Below are 18,931 nucleotides of genomic sequence, written 5' to 3' on the forward strand. Positions count from 1 at the left end.
ACTTTTTCATATTGACGTATATCAGAGACGTCATTAGGCGCTGCCACAGGAGATTCGTACCCCGAATGCATTTGCTCTTGAAAAATCATAATAGAAAATTATGATTAATATCATATTGAAACATCGAAAATTCCGACGAGTTCTGGGCCTGAGCCCCGACTCGTGTAAGTACCTAGCAGTGCCTATAACATATGTAGGGGATGCTGTTGTGATTTTCTTTAAGAGTCCTACTAAAAATAGCGCTAGGAATAAATGTGTTCTATTTTCGATATTGTGGTATATAGATTGTATATATAAAATAGCGTCATAAATAGGTTTATTCTATGTTATCCTGTAATGTATAGAGAGAGAGTTACTAAAAATACCGCTAGGGACAAGTTGTTCCTATTTTCAGTATTGGCGTGTATACAATACAGTACTTTACAAACTTCGCTAGGGCCGGTTTATACAATTCTCAGCTTTGATATATTGCTGGATATTTAGAAAACTGACTGTAGTTGATAAATGGCCTCTACTGTATTACGCATGCAAAGTTTTTATTTGTTGTTGTTTTACTTCTTGTACATACAATGAGATGTTACTGCAGTAATTTAACTATTTAGTGTTAAATAACATTGTTAAGAACGAGGATATTTATTGTGTAGCCTTTAGAAAAGAAATTAAATACGTAGATATTTAACTATTTCTAAATTTAGTGTCCGTTAATACTACATTTTAACTATTCTCTTTTCAAATATAAGTAGATGGCGCTAGTAACAATTTTACAAACTGTGAGAAATTCACAATACTCACTGTATCAACTTCTCATTGGCTCCAATATGTTCAATTTCATATCCTTGACTTTTCATGAAGTCTAGAATTGTGTCATTACCAAGAAAATGACCTGAAAAACGGTAAGACATGTGAAAATTTTAACTATAATTGGTCTAACTTGCCACTTTTCTTCCAATTCTCGAATGTACTTCAGTGAATGTGAAAATACAAACAGTAAAAATATTTGCACGTCCACTTACTTTAAACTGTTCCTATCTAAATCAGTGAAATTCTTTATAATAAATAATTTCTTTAACCTGTTTATATCAGAAACAGTGGGAGTTTTCTTTATAATTTAAGTTAACCTTATATTTTAAGAAATGGTCAGGTTAATTTTAATGAACTAATCAGTTTAACCTCTTCACTTAAGTATTTTAATAATATACTTAATTTAAACCGTTCATATCATATTACTTTCCCAATATTATTATTATGACATTGTAAGAAGTTTTTTTTAAAAAAACGTTACATTTTCCTGTATTTTACAGTTTAAAAAATATGTCTCTCGCAACATACAATAATTTTCACTTATCAGCCTCGGAACTAATGGATTTCCCTTTAAAAGTGAACTAATGTTAACCATAGACAGAATACAGCTAACGACTGCAAGTGAAACTACATTCAACCTGTGACGTAACAAGTTTGTGGAAGGTCTCTTAACGCTCCTGAAGAAACTGAAAAGCGAAACGTTGAGTGTACAATTCAATCAAAGTAATAAATTCACGTTATAAAGTGATTTATTTCTGGTATTAAAACTAGTTTTAAATTTAAACTGAGTGTTGCGACATGTGATACCACACCTAAATAACAAAACTTTACAGGGCTACGCTATATTCTACAATTTCAAGTTATACCATTCACGTGCCAAAACATATTGTGGGTGTTATTTAAAGTTTTCTTTAACTTGTAACCCAAATTTTATGAAAGAACAGTTTTATTAGTTGCATCTGAGGATTTTGGAAACACAAGTGAAGTAGATAAGCAAATCTTAACTTTAACCGAATTGTAAGGCGATTGGTTTTACTGTAAAAACCATTCAGTGTAACTTAACCTTGTTGGTTATCGTTTTGAATCTCCACAGTGGTTCAATGGCAATTCTTTACCCGTGATGGCAGAGCACAGATAGCCTATTGCGTAGCTTTGCACTTAAGAAATGAACCAAGTTATCCTTATGTAGATTTCACTCAGCACGAGACACTGATTGAGTTAACTGATGCTTCAATACAATATATCAATATAAGATAATTAAAAACTGCTACTTTAAAAGGGGAAAATATGGAGCTTCAAGAACACACAGAAACGAGGTAGGCAGCTTAAAGTGAAAAGTAATCAAAGTTATGGTGTTTGAGACATGGTACTGGAAATCCCTATTTTGACTCTCCTAAATATTACAGATTTTAAACACGGAATCAAAGTATGGCTTAAGGACATAATGTCAGGATCACATCTCATATACCTCGAGTCCAGTTGGTTATTTCCACTTCAGGCTACTTGTCTTGTGTCTGTACTTTATCAAGATGTCTCTTAGACCTCTTTTGAATTAACAACCTTTAATACTCTTAATTCTTCAGTGTTTTTATGTTATTACAGTGGTTCTTAACCTGGGTTCAATCGAACCCCAGGGGTTCGGCGGAGGTCAAGACACACACACACACTGTGTGTGTCCGTTCACGTTCACCCCACTCGTATGATTCGTGACGTCATGCTCCACTTGACCATCATTGGCTGCGGCTGATCACGTCACATCACGTGGCCTTAATATCTGTGCTGCAGGGAACTTTGTGCGCTTAGCATTCGACTTGTGATTGTAGTAATCGTGCGTCATTTGTGATTTTTTTCCTAGTCTTTCAATCCCTTCATACTAACTATGTCGAGCAAAAACAGAAAGTGATTGGACGAATACGTACAGTATTGATTCACGTGTATAACGTAACACGATGGGAGTCAGCGTCCTCAACGCATGATTTGCAATGCCAAGTTAAGAAAGTCTAGTCTAGCACCGGCAAAACTAAGAGAACATTCCCTAAAGCTGCATGGAGATGAGAAATACAAGAACACAACGCTTGCTGAATTCAAGGTAAAGAGAGCCAGGTTCGATGAAAAGGTTACTATGCCTGTTCTCGGCTTTGTACCCATCGACAAACCGATCCTCACAGCATCGTGCGAAGTTGCGTACTTGATCGCATAGCAGAGCAAACCACACACCATTGGTGAAGCACTCGTAAAACCAGCTGCGTCGATAATGGCGAATATCATGCTGGGAAAAGCTGCTGAAAATAAGTTATCCCAAATTCCTCTTTCAAATGACACCATCAGCAGGAGAATAGATGACATGAGTGATGACATCTTGGCTCAAGTAGTAGCAGATCTGATTTCAAGCCCAGCAAAATTCAGCCTTCAACTCAACGAGACCACCGACGTTTCCAATCTAAGCCAGCTTGTTGTATTCGTGCGCTATACGAGTTTTGTTTGGGAATTTCGCACAAAGCTACTCGAGGGCTATCTGTGCTAGCCGTCCCTAATTTAGCAGTGTAAGACTAGAGGGAAGGCAGCTAGTCATCACCACCCACCGCCAACTCTTGGGCTACTCTTTTACCAACGAATAGTGGGATTGACCGTCACATTATACACCCCCACGGCTGGGAGGGCGAGCATGTTTAGCGCGACGCGGGCGCGAACCCGCGACCCTCGGATTACGAGTCGCACGCCTTACGCGCTAGGCCATGCCGGGCCCTGCGCTATACGAGACCACCGACGTTTCCAATCTAAACCAACTTGTTGTATTCGTGCGCTATGTGAAGAACGACGAGATAAAAGATTTTTTTATTTTGTAAACCTCTTACAACAACAACTAAGACGTGAAGAAACTTGTGGATGACTTCTTCTGAGACAACGATCTTTCGTAGGATATGGTTTCTGCAGTTTGTTCGGACGGAGCTCCAGTCATGCTGGGACGAAACTCTGGTTTTCGTGCGCCGGTGAAAGCCGATGCACCACACATCATTGTAACGCACTGTGTTCTGCACAGGATTGCGTTGACAACAAAAACCTTGCCTTCAAAACTGGCAGAAATATTAAAAATTGTAGTGGAATGTAAGAACTTTGTGCCCTGAAGTACCGCATCTTCAAAGAGCTGTGTAATGAAATGGGCTCTGAATTCGAGGTACTTCTGTACCATTCTAACGTTCCGTGGTTATCCCGGGGAAAGGTGCTGAATCGTGTTTTTGCCATGCGTGTGGAATTAGACCTGTTTTTTGTTAGATTTTTCGAAGCAATCTGCATGACAATGTTCGTGCTCCGAGTTCATTCTCATTTTGGCGTACATGGTCGATATCTTCAATCATCTCAATCAGCAGATGCAGGGCGGTGGAGTCAACATCATCGGAGCGGAAGAAAACCTGAAGGCTCTTCATAAAAAGCTAACGTTATGGAAACGACGAACAGAGAATGATAACTTCGCAAACTTTCCCCTGCTGGACGACTGTGGAAGTAAGATCGAAGATGTGTCTGAAATCGGAGACATTTCTGTACCCGGGGAACTGAAGCAAGCAATTGCCATGCACTTAGATGAGCTCGCAAAGTCTCTTGACGGATACTTCCCCTCCAGAGAGTCATATCCAGCATGCGTGAGACAGCAGTTCACGTTTACTGTTGCGACAGCAGATGTCAATGATGAATACCTCGACGAAATCATTGAACTTCAGCAGAGCCAGGTTCAACAGCAACTTTTCAGAACAGCAACGCTCTCAACGTTTTGGTGTCACCAAATCGTAGCTACACTCTTATTGCTAAGAAAGCCCTTGAGATACTCATACCGTTCGTTACCACGTATCTTTGCGAGCAATCCTTTTCGAGGATGATAGACATAAAAACGAAGAAAAGGAACAGACTTTGTTACGAAAATGATATGAGAGTGGCACTTGTCAAGGTGAAACCGCGCATTTCTGAACTTGTCTCTGAAAGGGAACAGCAAAAGTCACATTGATTTGCAGTAAATATTCATTGTTTTTGTGTGAAATTCATGTTTTGTTGGTTTTGTTCTTTGAACACTGATATTGTGTGCAACTGATGCATGGTTCATTTTGTGCACTAATAAAATATCTACTTATGTTCTGAATTTGAACAAAATCATATATTATTTTTCCAATTACGAAGGGTTCAGTGAATGCAAGTACGAAACTTCTGGGGTTCAATACCTCCAACAAGGTTAAGAACCACTGGTCTCGTACAGTACCTCCCAACAAGGTTAAGAACCACTGGTCTGGTTCAGTACCTCCCAACAAGGTTAAGAACCACTGGTCTGGTTCAGTACCTCCCAACAAGGTTAAGAACCACTGGTCTGGTTCAGTACCTCCCAACAAGGTTAAGAACCACTGGTCTGGTTCAGTACCTCCCAACAAGGTTAAGAACCACTGGTCTGGTTCAGTACCTCCCAACAAGGTTAAGAACCACTGGTCTGGTTCAGTACCTCCCAACAAGGTTAAGAACCACTGGTCTGGTTCAGTACCTCCCAACAAGGTTAAGAACCACTGGTCTGGTTCAGTACCTCCCAACAAGGTTAAGAACCACTGGTCTGGTTCAGTACCTCCCAACAAGGTTAAGAACCACTGGTCTGGTTCAGTACCTCCCAACAAGGTTAAGAACCACTGGTCTGGTTCAGTACCTCCCAACAAGGTTAAGAACCACTGGTCTGGTTCAGTACCTCCCAACAAGGTTAAGAACCACTGGTCTGGTTCAGTACCTCCCAACAAGGTTAAGAACCACTGGTCTGGTTCAGTACCTCCCAACAAGGTTAAGAACCACTGGTCTGGTACAGTACCTCCAACAAGGTTAAGAACCACTGGTCTGGTACAGTACCTCCAACAAGGTTAAGAACCACTGGTCTGGTACAGTACCTCCAACAAGGTTAAGAACCACTGGTCTGGTACAGTACCTCCAACAAGGTTAAGAACCACTGGTCTGGTACAGTACCTCCAACAAGGTTAAGAACCACTGGTCTGGTACAGTACCTCCAACAAGGTTAAGAACCACTGGTCTGGTACAGTACCTCCAACAAGGTTAAGAACCACTTGTCTGGTACAGTACCTCCAACAAGGTTAAGAACCACTTGTCTGGTACAGTACCTCCAACAAGGTTAAGAACCACTGGTCTGGTTCAGTACCTCCAACAAGGTTAAGAACCACTGGTCTGTGTAGCAGCAGTACTGTCCTATTTAATATAGTTTAATGAAATAGTTCGTGTATTATGCTCTTTTGAGAAAGAATAAGAGCTTTTGGATTGGCTTCATACAGACTATAATAAGGTCGTGATAACTGACACTGCACGTGTGATTACTATAAAGCCTGGTGATCAATATGACGACTCTTAAGTGTTGGCTATAATTTAACCCTTACCATCAGATGCTCGAAATTCAGCTTGATGCTATCTAAACTACAGTTTAAACATTTCTGTTGTTTAAGACGTTTGTGTACCATAACAGAAATCAACTATGCAGTGGTGAAAAACACAATTGTGATCCTATATATAAACAAATGATACACGACACCAGTACAGTCGTGACAGTAAGTGTGGTACGTGTGCCGTATGAACATTAAATTACATGCACGCAACTACTTACATATACATGTAGTAGATTATGAAACTCTATATAAACTACATTAAAACTACTGGGTGTTAACAACCACCATTATTTTCAAGACAGTCAAGTAAACTTAAAAACTACCCTACAAAGAGTGTAATGATGCGTCTAGTAACATTGTTCATGTTTTATACAACAGTCACAGCTAGTTTTGCTGTAGCCTAATGGGAAAATATTAGATAAAGAACAAGTGGACAATCCCTCTTTTGGACCACTAGTGAGGTTTACGATAGAATTAAAAGTTGATTTGTTTCATTTTAGTTTGGGTTTTCAAAAACTCAACAATAACCGAGAAATGAACTTTTAAATTTTATCTAATTGCGAAGCAAAACCAACCGACAAAAACTCCACAGCTGTTTATTATATTACAAGCTATGTTGCTCAGCCTTTCCAAACCTACGAAATGTTTAAAGAAATTAAACGAATTAACCTAAAAAACTGTTGCCCTTCGCTAATTCCTAGACACTTCAGCTGAAGATGCTTCAGTGAAAGGAAACTGGTGAAATCAAGAGATCAACTGGGATAGGCGACAAACTGGATAACTTGTATATAATTATGGGCTGGGAACACGTCATCCCTTGCCATTAGCGACACTGGTGATGTTTTATATGAGACGTTAAAAAAATCTAATTGAAGCAGGCCTCATCATTGGTTCTCGCGTATTTAATTAAGTAAAGTCTTAAATAAACAAAAAATAACAATTTGCGAACGTAAATCAGCAAACATTTATAATCGTATTACTTAAATATCTATTTCGGTTTGCTTTAGTCACGACTTGTACAAATCTGTTACAACAATCTTCTTACTTTTAATATTATCGCAAACCGTGTTTTTCAGTTTGTAAAAGTATACGTAAAATGTGTCCGATGAAGTAACAATATTAACAAATCACGTGGTTTATGTTCATGTGGCAATAGGCAATGCCCCTAATAACTCTACACAAAAATAGTGATCGCCACGTGCTCTCTTTCTGTGATATTGTTTGAAATAAATGGTCTCTTCGTAAGAGCATCTATCATTACATATAGATGTGCAATACTTTGTTCGTAAAAGGTTTTTGGCACTCTTTGTTCAGTAGAGTGTCTGGTAATCAGAGACAACGGGTCAATACAGGTCTGGATAATTCCTAATATCCAATGACAGCAGTTTGGCAGCCACGACATAGTTAATTACTATTTCTCCTCGGTGTTAAAATGTCTGATATATAACTGTTAATTAACCAAAGACGCACAACCTTCTACTTAAAAACACGACAAAGAAGTACACGTAGACAGAGAAAAAAGCACTATGAATACATACAGACAGAGAGAAAAAAGCACTATGAATACATACAGACAGAGAGAAAAAAGCACTATGAATACATACAGACAGAGAGAAAAAAATACTATGAATACATACAGACAGAGAGAAATAAACACAAAAGCACTATGAATACATATAGACAGAGAGAAATAAACACAAAAGCACTATGAATACATATAGACAGAGAGAAATAAACACAAAAGCACTATGAATACATATAGACAGAGAGAAATAAACACAAAAGCACTATGAATACATATAGACAGAGAGAAATAAACACAAAAGCACTATGAATACATATAGACAGAGAGAAATAAACACAAAAGCACTATGAATACATATAGACAGAAAAACACACAAAAGTACTATAAATACATATAGTCAGATAGAAAAAAACACAAAAATACTATGAATACATACAGACAGAGAGAAAAAACACAAAAATACTATAAATGCATATAGACAGAGAGAAAAACACATCACATCATAACAGAAGTCGACTAAATAAAAGGATAAACAGGCGTCTACGATATATAAATTTATACCAGCAACTGAACTGAACATCCAACAATAAAAAACGGATAAGTTATCAAAATAATTTGTATAATAAATGTTTTGTACTATGTCAACATCTTTTATAGATAGTATGGTGACATGAGTAAATCCAACCAATTTTCCAATAAAGATATACAATGACATTAAAAGGTTGGGATGGGCGTGACCCTGAAGTTATCACGCCCGGAGTTTGAATCTGAAGATGGGCGTGGCCAGTATTCATTACTCACTAGAGTGATAAAAGATAAAGCCACAAAATGAAACAATGTGTCTTTAAGCACATTACTATTAACAAACTTATTACGGGTTTGTTGTTTTTAAAACAGACCACACAGAAAATAATTTGACAAAAGTAAAATAGCAAAGATTATATAACTGGTCACACTAACTATTCAAACAGTGTAGTTATTGTAAAAACTAACAAACCTTAAACATATGGATAAATAAAGATTTACTTTGGAGAGAAAACGTACACAAATCACAAAGGGAATGACACCTACCGGCACCGAACGCAAAGAAGAAACTCTTATCCGGATACGTGTTCAGTAATTCAGAAACCCTTTCAGCCATTCTCTTATTCCGCTTAAATATAAGTTCGTTCTTAAAATAATCGTCGATAGCTTTGGCGATAGATATATCGCTTGAGAGAAGCGATGTATTTACAAGATTTGGCACGGAAGTTGAGTCGTGGTTAAAGATAACAGCGTTTAGGTCTCCACAATTGTAATGTCTGATTAAATCTTCGGTCGTGTAAGTCACCTGAAGCTCTCCACTCCTAATGTTCTCGTGTTGGAACAAAGTTTGATTTAAAGCAAAAATTACCTACAGATAGTAAAAATAAAAGTACAAATTATCAACAAAAATTCAAAACAAAAACCAGTAATTCAAAGAATAATTGCCCGAAAAAGGAGAACATTAGTTAAGCTAACTCGTAGAACTGGTTGTAAAAAAGTTGACTTAATTTGCGTATATTTTCTATCGAATAATCCGAAAGAATTCGTACAATAATAGAAATCATTACAACCAGATTGTGGTTTTCGTTAATGAACGGCTTTTGTTTTTAATTTCGCGCAAAGCTACTAGAGGGCTATCTGCGGTAGCCGTCACTAATTTAGCAGTGTAAGACCAGAGAGAAGGTAGCTAGTCATCACCACCCACCGCCAACTGTTGGGCTACTCCTTTACCAACGAATCGTGGGATTGACCGTAACATTATAACGCCTCCACGACTGAAAGGGCGAGCATGTTTGGTGCGACCGGGATTCGAACCCACGACCCTCGGATTACGAGTCGAACGCCTTAACACACTTGGCCATGCCGAGCCCTAATGAAAGGCACCAGGGGTAGAACACAATGATTAATGTCAGCCGTGTACTGCTTATATTCTTTCCTAGACTAGGAATACTCGTTATGTATTGGTGGTAGAAAATCTAATGACATTTTTTATTTTTCAATATATAGTTTCCTTGTTATTGTGGTTCTTTTCATATTAAACTTAGCTTTTAGTAAATTATAATAATAATACACTCACAATAAATTAAATCGGAAAATATTTTCGGCTGCACCTTATTATTATTATTTTTTTTTTTATGAATCCTGTGAGGTTGCGGAAAACAAAGATAATATATTAATTCAGGGCCTGAACAGGAAACTATATAGTCACCAATATAAGATATTTTCTAATAGGCAGTTGTTGCTTATTTCACAGTCAACACAATATAAATACACTACCTAAACTATCTATCAAAAAATATCAAATAACTACAATTGTTTGTCTTTCATTACTTGACGTTTGGGTTCATTAGATCGTCTACAAGACAAACGAATGCCTGTCAGATTTCTCCAATAAGCCTTAATGCATGAAACACAAAACCAACAAAAGTTCATTAAAATTAAGTTTTTATACGTCGCTCTCAAACCCACACTTTCAGGACCCTTACACTCCCCAGGGTTATAAATACACACTGTACTGAGATAATGACAGAATGAACGACAGAGCTCGGACATACAAGTTTTCTGATAGCCACATAACCATAATTCTGGCGCTCAGATAACTGAAAATCCGAAATGTTCATTTGTAAAATCAAAATCTTTGAAGACAAATGTTAACTGAAACTATATTAAGATGTCTAAATATACAGAAAAACAAATGGATAAACCTTAAAGTGTGGGAACGTTAATAAGTGAAGCTTTATTATTGTTTGCTTTAATAAGTGAAGCGACATACACGAGAACAAAGGGAAACAAGGTATTTTCAAGGAACACTATTTTTCATTCAGGTTTATTTGATACATTGTAACCCAAATCATGTTCCCGGAACTTTTTTTATTCACTCTGTTTCTGTCACGTACGTGTATGTTTAAAATATTCAGAGAAACAACCCACGTTTACGAACCCATTACATATCTCTTGTACAGATTTTCAAACTTTACAAAACAGCTGAATCACTATTCTAGCGTGATGTGGACAATCGGTTTCGAAAACGACGTCTGATTGGTTGGATTTCACACAAATTCGTGCAAAGCTACACAAGGGATACCTGCGACAGTCATCTATAATTTCGAACTGATAGATTGGAGGGAAAGCAGCTCCAACCGTTGAGCTAATTTAATAAAACCGTAAGATGTGTCTCTCTCTCCTACAACTCACCCACGCTTCAGAATGCGAAGTGTTAGTTTTGCAATTTGCGACAATTGAACGTAAATGATTAACCGTTGAATTCATAGTCCGTTACAATGAACATTAGGCCTCGCTCAGACACCATTAATTATAAACGCATATATCTGACGGAGTAAATGCTACAAATAATTATTCCGTGATACGCAATATTCTCCACATTCTCTTGTCACTACCCTCAAACATCGTTCCAGAAATTATAGGGGTAACTTACGAATTTTTTTCAAACATGGAATTATCTAAACACTAAATGTTTCGAAGACTGTCTACTTAGCAATGTACAGAACAGCATTTCTTATTTTATATGAAAAAATAACAGTTGGATGTTTTAAAACTAAACGGAGTTGTAAGTGAAACAACAATATTCCAACGTATTTCATTGAACAAGGTCTACTTTATAAAGAAGACTAAATCTACGTGAACCCAGGCTACTTTATAAACGAAGACTAAATCTACGTGAACCCAGGCTACTTTATAAACGAAGACTAAATCTACGTGAACCCAGGCTACTTTAGAAAGAAGACTAAATCTACGTGAACCCAGGCTACTTTAGAAAGAAGACTAAATCTACGTGAACCCAGGCTACTTTAGAAAGAAGACTAAATCTACGTGAACCCAGGCTACTTTAGAAAGAAGACTAAATCTACGTGAACCCAGGCTACTTTATAAAGAAGACTAAATCTACGTGAACCCAGGCTACTTTACAAAGAAGACTAAATCTACGTGAACCCAGGCTACTTTATAAAGAAGACTAAATCTACGTGAACCCAGGCTAATTTATAAAGACTAAATCTACATGAACCCAAGATACTTAAAGAAATCTCCATGAACCTAGTGTGGTCTTCCCCATTACTTGGTATTCATATTTGTTTAAAGTTTGACTTTCATGAGCCGGGGCTACTGGAATCATAACGGATATTTTCAGTAGTCAGGTACTTCGCCCACACCGAAACACCCATTAAAAGAGAGTTTGCTTGATTCATATCTTTTGTAAGTACCATTCACTCTGGGTGTAACATAAACTTGTCAGTCGACAAGTCGGGGCTCTATCTTCTCTCGTTACTCTATTAATGAGTACCGCTTACAAAAAGAATAACCTTTACTTAACATGTCATCTCCTTGCACGCTCTCACGACCCGCAAGTCTCCAGAGCACATGAGGTGCCGCCACCTGGTGATATTCAGATCAAGTATTATCTCAGACTGCAATGTTATACTTTAGAACAGTGGTCCTCCAGCTGTTTACACTTTGTACACACGTCAATCGTATATTTTACTGAAGCCACAAACGTTACATTCTTTTTTATTTACAGACTTTGTTATTAAACTCCACATGGTGAATGACTCCCTTTCGAGAGGCGGTTCGGTCTATAACGTGGTTAATAGAATCTCAAAGTTCTGAAAACGTCGACGTTCCTATATTCTCAATTAAAACACGATAACGTAGTCTTTAGAGTTATTATTTTGTGTCACAAAACCACAAATAATAATTTTATGTACCGTAAGTACATCTTTCAAAGAGTAACTACTTTTTATGGTTTTATATCAGGCGATACGGTGCCAGAGTGTGACATAAATTGTGAGTGCCGAAAATGAGTTACACGTGCGTAGCCTTCAGTGTACAGTATTTCCTAGTAACATTACTCACCGTACTAGATTTTTACGAGCGAAGGAATTCGCAGCGCGATCTAGTGACAGTGGAAACAACAAAACGTAAATATCATATCTACTTTTTACTTAACTGATAAACATATTCAAAGAAATAACTACGATTGAGAGTCCGTGAACTAAGTTCCGTAAAGCACTTCTGACTCGAGAGTACCTGGGATGTTTGGCATTTCATGTATAATAACCAAAAGAGAGTGAAAACGTTGGATAAACTCTAGCAAACACAAATTTCCCAAGGCATGCTGTTTCTAAACTGTAAGGTTAGTAACAGCTGATACAACAAACGATTGACGTAAAAACACAAACTGCAAATAACAAGTGCGAACAACACCATCTCTTGACATGAATGTGAAAAAATATTAACATACACAAAATATGAATACACTTGTTATGTCTTAAATTGGTCGCCATGAAACATATATACAGACCCACATATTGTCTCTAATGGATATATAAAGACTTCTGTATGCCACATCTTGTCCACAACGAACATATGGTTACTGTATTATAGCACACAACACTCCTAAAAAACACGTACATAGACTACAGTGTATCGCACCTTAACTATTATTAACACAGATCTTTGTTCAAAACAAACACATAAGCTCTTATACATTAGTAACAAATCTATCAGCTTCTGAACGAACAAATATCGACCCCTGTATATCAAAAATTGTTCCTAATGATACACACCCGTGTATCTGTCGGTAGGAATTATTTACATTTTAGTTCTAATCTATATCGTATGATGTCAGCTAAGTGCAAAACTTCACAACGGGTTTCTCTCTGTCTACCGTCCACAACGGGCAGTCGAACACTGGACTCTCTACTGATCAGCCAGAGAATAGCTTTCTTCGCCCATAAATTGCTGATAAATCATATACACCCCTGAAACTGCATATTGTCTTCAACAAGTAAAAAAAAAAAAAAAGACCATATTTGTACATGTTAAGCGTATTGAAAAATATACACAAGAATGTTGGGTTTAATGGGTTGGAATTAAACACAATGTGTCCACTGCGGGTATCGAAACTTGATTTTAGTATTTTAAGTCCACAAACTTACCGCTGAGTCAGCGAGGGAGGGGGTAACATCACGACAAACAAAATAATTATATTATTAATATATATATATGTGAGGCTTTTATTTAAATTTTACTTTATAAATATATGTCGAGACATAACCACCGTTAGGCCTACGTTTGGAAAGTAAAGTTGTGCGAGTTAAACCTACCTGAGTAAAGTTGAGGCCATTCAGTGGTAGACATTGTTCTTCTGGGTGCTCCACGGCGCCCGTCCGTTTATTCAGTTTCTCAGCTTCTTGAGCAAGGTAAAGGTCCAGCACGGGGATTCCTCGTGACTTGACGTCACTCTCTGTTAAAGAGTTCACCATCAACATGACCCACACTGGTCGTTTCCTTTCCCAGTTAAACGTCATCATGTTGAACACATAGTCAGCGTACAGTCCTCGGTTCCTCTGGTCTGCAGTCAGCCACGACGGTAACATGATTTTCACGTACTCTAAGTGACTTTTCAACCGTCTATACAGATCTTTAGGAGTACGTCGACCAAATTCTTGCCCTGTGGTAGTAGTTGGCACTTGCTCAGAGCGCTAAACGTATACGGGTCCATCAAATCTAACTCGAAGAACACGTTGTCAGATTGCTGGAAGGCATGTTTGGCACTGGCAGGAATGTAATCCCACACCCTTGTGTAAGGAACATGAATCGTACCAAAAAAATACGAAGGCGGATCCTTATTGACAGACCACAGAAACGACATGGGACCTTCCTGTTGTAAAGAAAACCTGGTTAGTTTTGAATGTGGAAAGTTAACTTGGAAAAGTTAGCGTAATGTGCGTGTAAAAACAAGGGTGGAGAAAATCGGAAATATATATTAACTAAATGTAAAACGAAATAAAATCCATAAATTAAGGTCACATGCCTATGAAACATAAGAACCTAAACTGTAGCACTATTCGCAAGTAATATGAATTTTCTCTAACTATATCAATATGTCGTCACCTGGCCACATCTCGAAGGTTAGGTGCTGCCCAAGAACTTTGAACTTACTATATGACCGTCACCTGGCCACATCTCGGAGGTTAGGGTGCTGACCAAGAACTTTGAACTTACTATATGACCGTCACCTGGTCACAAACTCACTCCGTGATAGTTACTTGTTCGGCTATAATTAAAACATTTTCTTTACAAACGAATACTTTCGTAAAAAACCTACAGGGCAGTTGACGAGAGGGAGCCAGCCTCGCCTGCCATCTTTTCAAGTACCTTTAAAGAGTACTATGATTGTCTGTTACAGTTATAAATCGGCCCTAGTTGAAAGTGCATGGCATATACATTGAACCTTCCGTTTCACACTTAAATAAGCTGACCAATTGGACATGTCGAACAAATACCTACTCAGAATAGCTGAGTATTTTAACAAAGGCTACTCCTAAAAACACAAATTAAATTATTCTCTGTAGCTTCCTGCCATTATATTTACAAATTCGTCACGGGTTTAGGTACGGGTTTAGGGAAAACGACCGCAGTGTTTGTCCAAAGCCCTGAGCTATCAAAGAAACCCACGTTAAAACTTACAAATATGTTAACATACTTATTGACTTCTATAACCAACTGATAGCAGCACTACTGGTCACGTGCACGCAGGAAGGAAGATGGAAAGAGACTAACAGACACACAGAGAGAAACACAAACAATGTAACAAGTCAGTGAAACGTGGCTACTAGAAAACATCCCAAGACTGTGAATTTTGATTTTAAATCCCCTAAAGATAAAATAACGACAACAGATGAACGTGAACAATGTGTCGACCAGAGTTTTGTCAATATTGTGGTAAAATGCTTTAATAGCTAACTGTATCATAACTTGGTTAACCGCGAGAAAATTATGTCGTGTTTATTTAAATTAGGTTAAACTCACAGTTACAGCGAGTTATTGTGCTCTACCCACCACGTTGCAAGTCCGCGAGATGTCGCTGTTCCACTGGAAGGCATTTCAATTGGATGTCACAATCATTTTTTATTTAAATATTGTTATAAGTGTATAACAGTCAAAGATCTGTAGAACACACACACACACGTCAAAATATTTCTTTTCAAGAGTACATTACATGAATGTTGTTCATTTTTGTAATTTCTACAATTTTATATTGATATTGAGTTTTGTATGTTTATTTTAGTGATGGAATTTCACGACACAAACGAGACTTCCTTCGTCGAATCTTTGAAACAAATATTTCATAAGATATTAAAAAAAACGCATTAAGAGAGCGACGTGTGCGAGTTGTTTTAGGTTTTTAATTTTTCTCTCGTGTCGATATTACATACTTGCAAGATTTTATTATACCATGTCGAATTAATTGCTTTGAATTCAACTACACATCCCTCCTTTGATGTTTTTTTTACAGAAATGGCAACTGTGAGAAAAACGTTCACTTCAATAACAATCTTTACTTGCGCTCAGTAAAATAACAAGGAACGGTAGCATCCATTGCAAAAAAAAACTCCTAGCGACTATGAAGCAAACCTGAGCGATCTGATTTGCTGGATGTACTCAATGCATCGAAACTCAAGCACTTTTGTCAACAATACGTTGCAGTTGCTTTCCTTTGCTTAAAAACAAACACACTTTAAATTTTCTTATGTAAATAACACAGGTAATGACAAAAGACGGTTGATTGTAAATAACCCACTAGACAATCATACTGGATACACATTATGATCCAAACGACTGAGTTGACTGTACGTTTTATATTTATTCGTCACTGTTTTTAGGGAAATTACCGTTGAACAGTTGTAACTGGCATCTGCTAGTAACAAAATGAGTTTGTATGTGTATTACTTTGGAATCTCTTCTCGTTTACGATAAAAATTATATACAACGAGTTTTAGAGATATTATTTTGCAAGTTTTTGTCACTGTTTTTAGAACTTGTTATTTCATAAATATCTGCTGAACCATTTAACACTATAATGTTGTCATTACGTTTTATTTACTATAAATATTAGAATCAGTGTTTTAAACGCTACCTACCCATCGTTTGAAACGAAGTTTGGTCTGTAAAACCACAATATAATTCATAGTGTCTTCCCAAAGTGTTTATCTGTTGGTTGTTCCTCAAATTAATAAAAGTTTATTATAAGATACCTAATATCTGTGGACTGTTTCCATTTGAGTACGCTAGAAGCGTACAATGTTACTAACCTGTTAACTTGTTAAAATGGCTGAAGATGAAAATCGGGAGTTCAAATACGAGAGCTCCCTCTACAAAATTTAACTCGATACCCTCGAGTTATTAGTCTAGCCTGAAAGGAAATACTATCTAGGAAGTACAGGTACGAGGCTGACTTTATTTCCCAAAACGCAGGATTATAAAGTAGACTTCATCTGAAAACACAGACTAGGAAATTTAAACCTAGGCGTAACCTTACATGCTCACGTGGGCAAGTCATCCCAGAAGAAAGGTATTTATGGTTCGGACACAGCCACCCCTAGCTACTGACCAGCAACATCCGCCATTAAAACAGTTTTGTCCAGCCCTTTGAGCCAAAAATGGTATCGACTATTGCTTTATAACTCACGCATAACAGAAAGTACAAAGCTTGTTCAATGGCTTTACGTCTCGAACCCCGGACTCGTTACTTACTAGGTCACGTACAGCCTTTGGTTATGCGGTGTTACTAAAATACTCTACAATTTAACGTATAATTGACAACTTAGTGAGAGCGACAGTTTACACGCCTTGTTCTTAACTAGTCAGTACTGAGAATAACGACATTAATGCTGTCAAAGCCCAAGTTATCTAAGTTCTCTAGAAAATACAGGATGAAATGTAATTACAGGATAAATTGTATAAGTTCAGCATTTGCAACGCGGATAGGCTTTATACTGTCAACACAAGATGTGATTTTACACTAAATAATACTATAAAAATTACATTACCTATCGTCAGCTGTAAATAAACAGTGGCAAATGGAGGGGATTTAGCGATAACCTAAGAAAGAAATGAGAGAGTTACGAGGATACTGCAGGCGTGTAGATCCTTGGGATTTGAGGAAAGACCTCTTCGGTATTTAATGTAAAATATATAGTGTTTTTTTCTTAAGACGGGGAAGGACAGCAGAGACTGACTCATTACTACACAACAAAGAACTTTTTCATGAAAAACATAATACACTGCTATAAAAAACAATTAGAAGTAATACGTGCCAGCTAACCCTAGTCAACAGGAATCGTCTGCCAACAGCGGGTTACAATCTTATGTACAGTGTATACAATTACTCGGAACGTTTTATTACCTGAAAGATTCGAATGGAAAGATAATCTCTAAATCACCCCAGTTTGATAGAAACAAAAAAGTCCACAAATGACATCAACCAATTTAAACTGGTCCTATATATAGATTACTATACGTGTCGCCGCCTTGACGCCACCGATCTAGCTGAAAAACTCAGTTGCGCATGGAAAACTAATGGTTTCAAACTCGACTTTCGTGTCACTGTGACCTCTCAAAATAACCCTAGGGAGAATCAGTAAACTACAGCAGCTAATTACGCACAGTATTAATTTATTATGTTTGAAACTCCACCGAGTAGAATTCAGTTTATCATTTCTTTTATTGTTTATTCAGACTGAGCTTTAATGTATTTTCAATCATTAACAATAGTTTGTAGAGTAAACCACTGTATATTATGAAAACCACACATGCGTGACACCTCCGCACATCAAGTCAAAGGGTTCCTCACCCACCCACCCCCAACGCCCCTCTTCAGGTGGTCTTGTTTTCATTGTTAAATGTACCGAAATATTAGACTAGTAAATCTACTGAGATGATCCCAAAAAGAGCTAAGATTTTCGATTTATACTGTTATTAATAGAATTATGCGTGGCTCAGTGACCAGCGTGCCAGACTGTGGAGCTTACGATTTGTGGTTCGTGTCCCGTTACCGGCAAAAAACAACAACACCAAAACGTTTCGCATTTAGAAACCTTGGGTGTATTATAAGAATAGGTTGAACACCCTTTAATTACATTCAAAAGAGCAGTTCTGGTCTTCTTTCATTTAGCAGTAACACTGAATGGTATGGGACTCAGTTACTTATACACTGCAGGCCAAAATCTTAAGGCCAATAAACAAAGACAAAATATGCATTTTGCATTGTTAGACTCAACCACTTATCTGAGTAGAGCTTCGAAAGATGAAAATAAGAAAAGGTAAATCAAAATAAAAAACTTTTTTTTAAGCATTGAACAGGGAAAAT

At 37.4% G+C, this 18,931-nt stretch overlaps 1 pseudogene across 1 annotated transcript in view; it reads right to left on the reverse strand.

Annotated features, from left to right (window-relative positions):
- Positions 1 to 18,931, reverse strand: part of LOC143248514 (metalloprotease TIKI1-like) — a 36,370-nt pseudogene that overhangs the window by 6,519 nt on the left and 10,920 nt on the right. Inside the window, exons 3-5 of the transcript XR_013027031.1 lie at positions 13,884 to 14,440; positions 8,809 to 9,130; positions 793 to 883 (exon numbers count right to left, since the gene is read on the reverse strand). The product of XR_013027031.1 is annotated as a metalloprotease TIKI1-like (transcript). The remainder of the gene's footprint in view (positions 1 to 792; positions 884 to 8,808; positions 9,131 to 13,883; positions 14,441 to 18,931) is intronic.

This window comes from Tachypleus tridentatus, chromosome 4 (assembly GCF_004210375.1).
Source record: "Tachypleus tridentatus isolate NWPU-2018 chromosome 4, ASM421037v1, whole genome shotgun sequence".
Taxonomy (NCBI): Eukaryota; Metazoa; Arthropoda; class Merostomata; order Xiphosura; family Limulidae; genus Tachypleus; species Tachypleus tridentatus.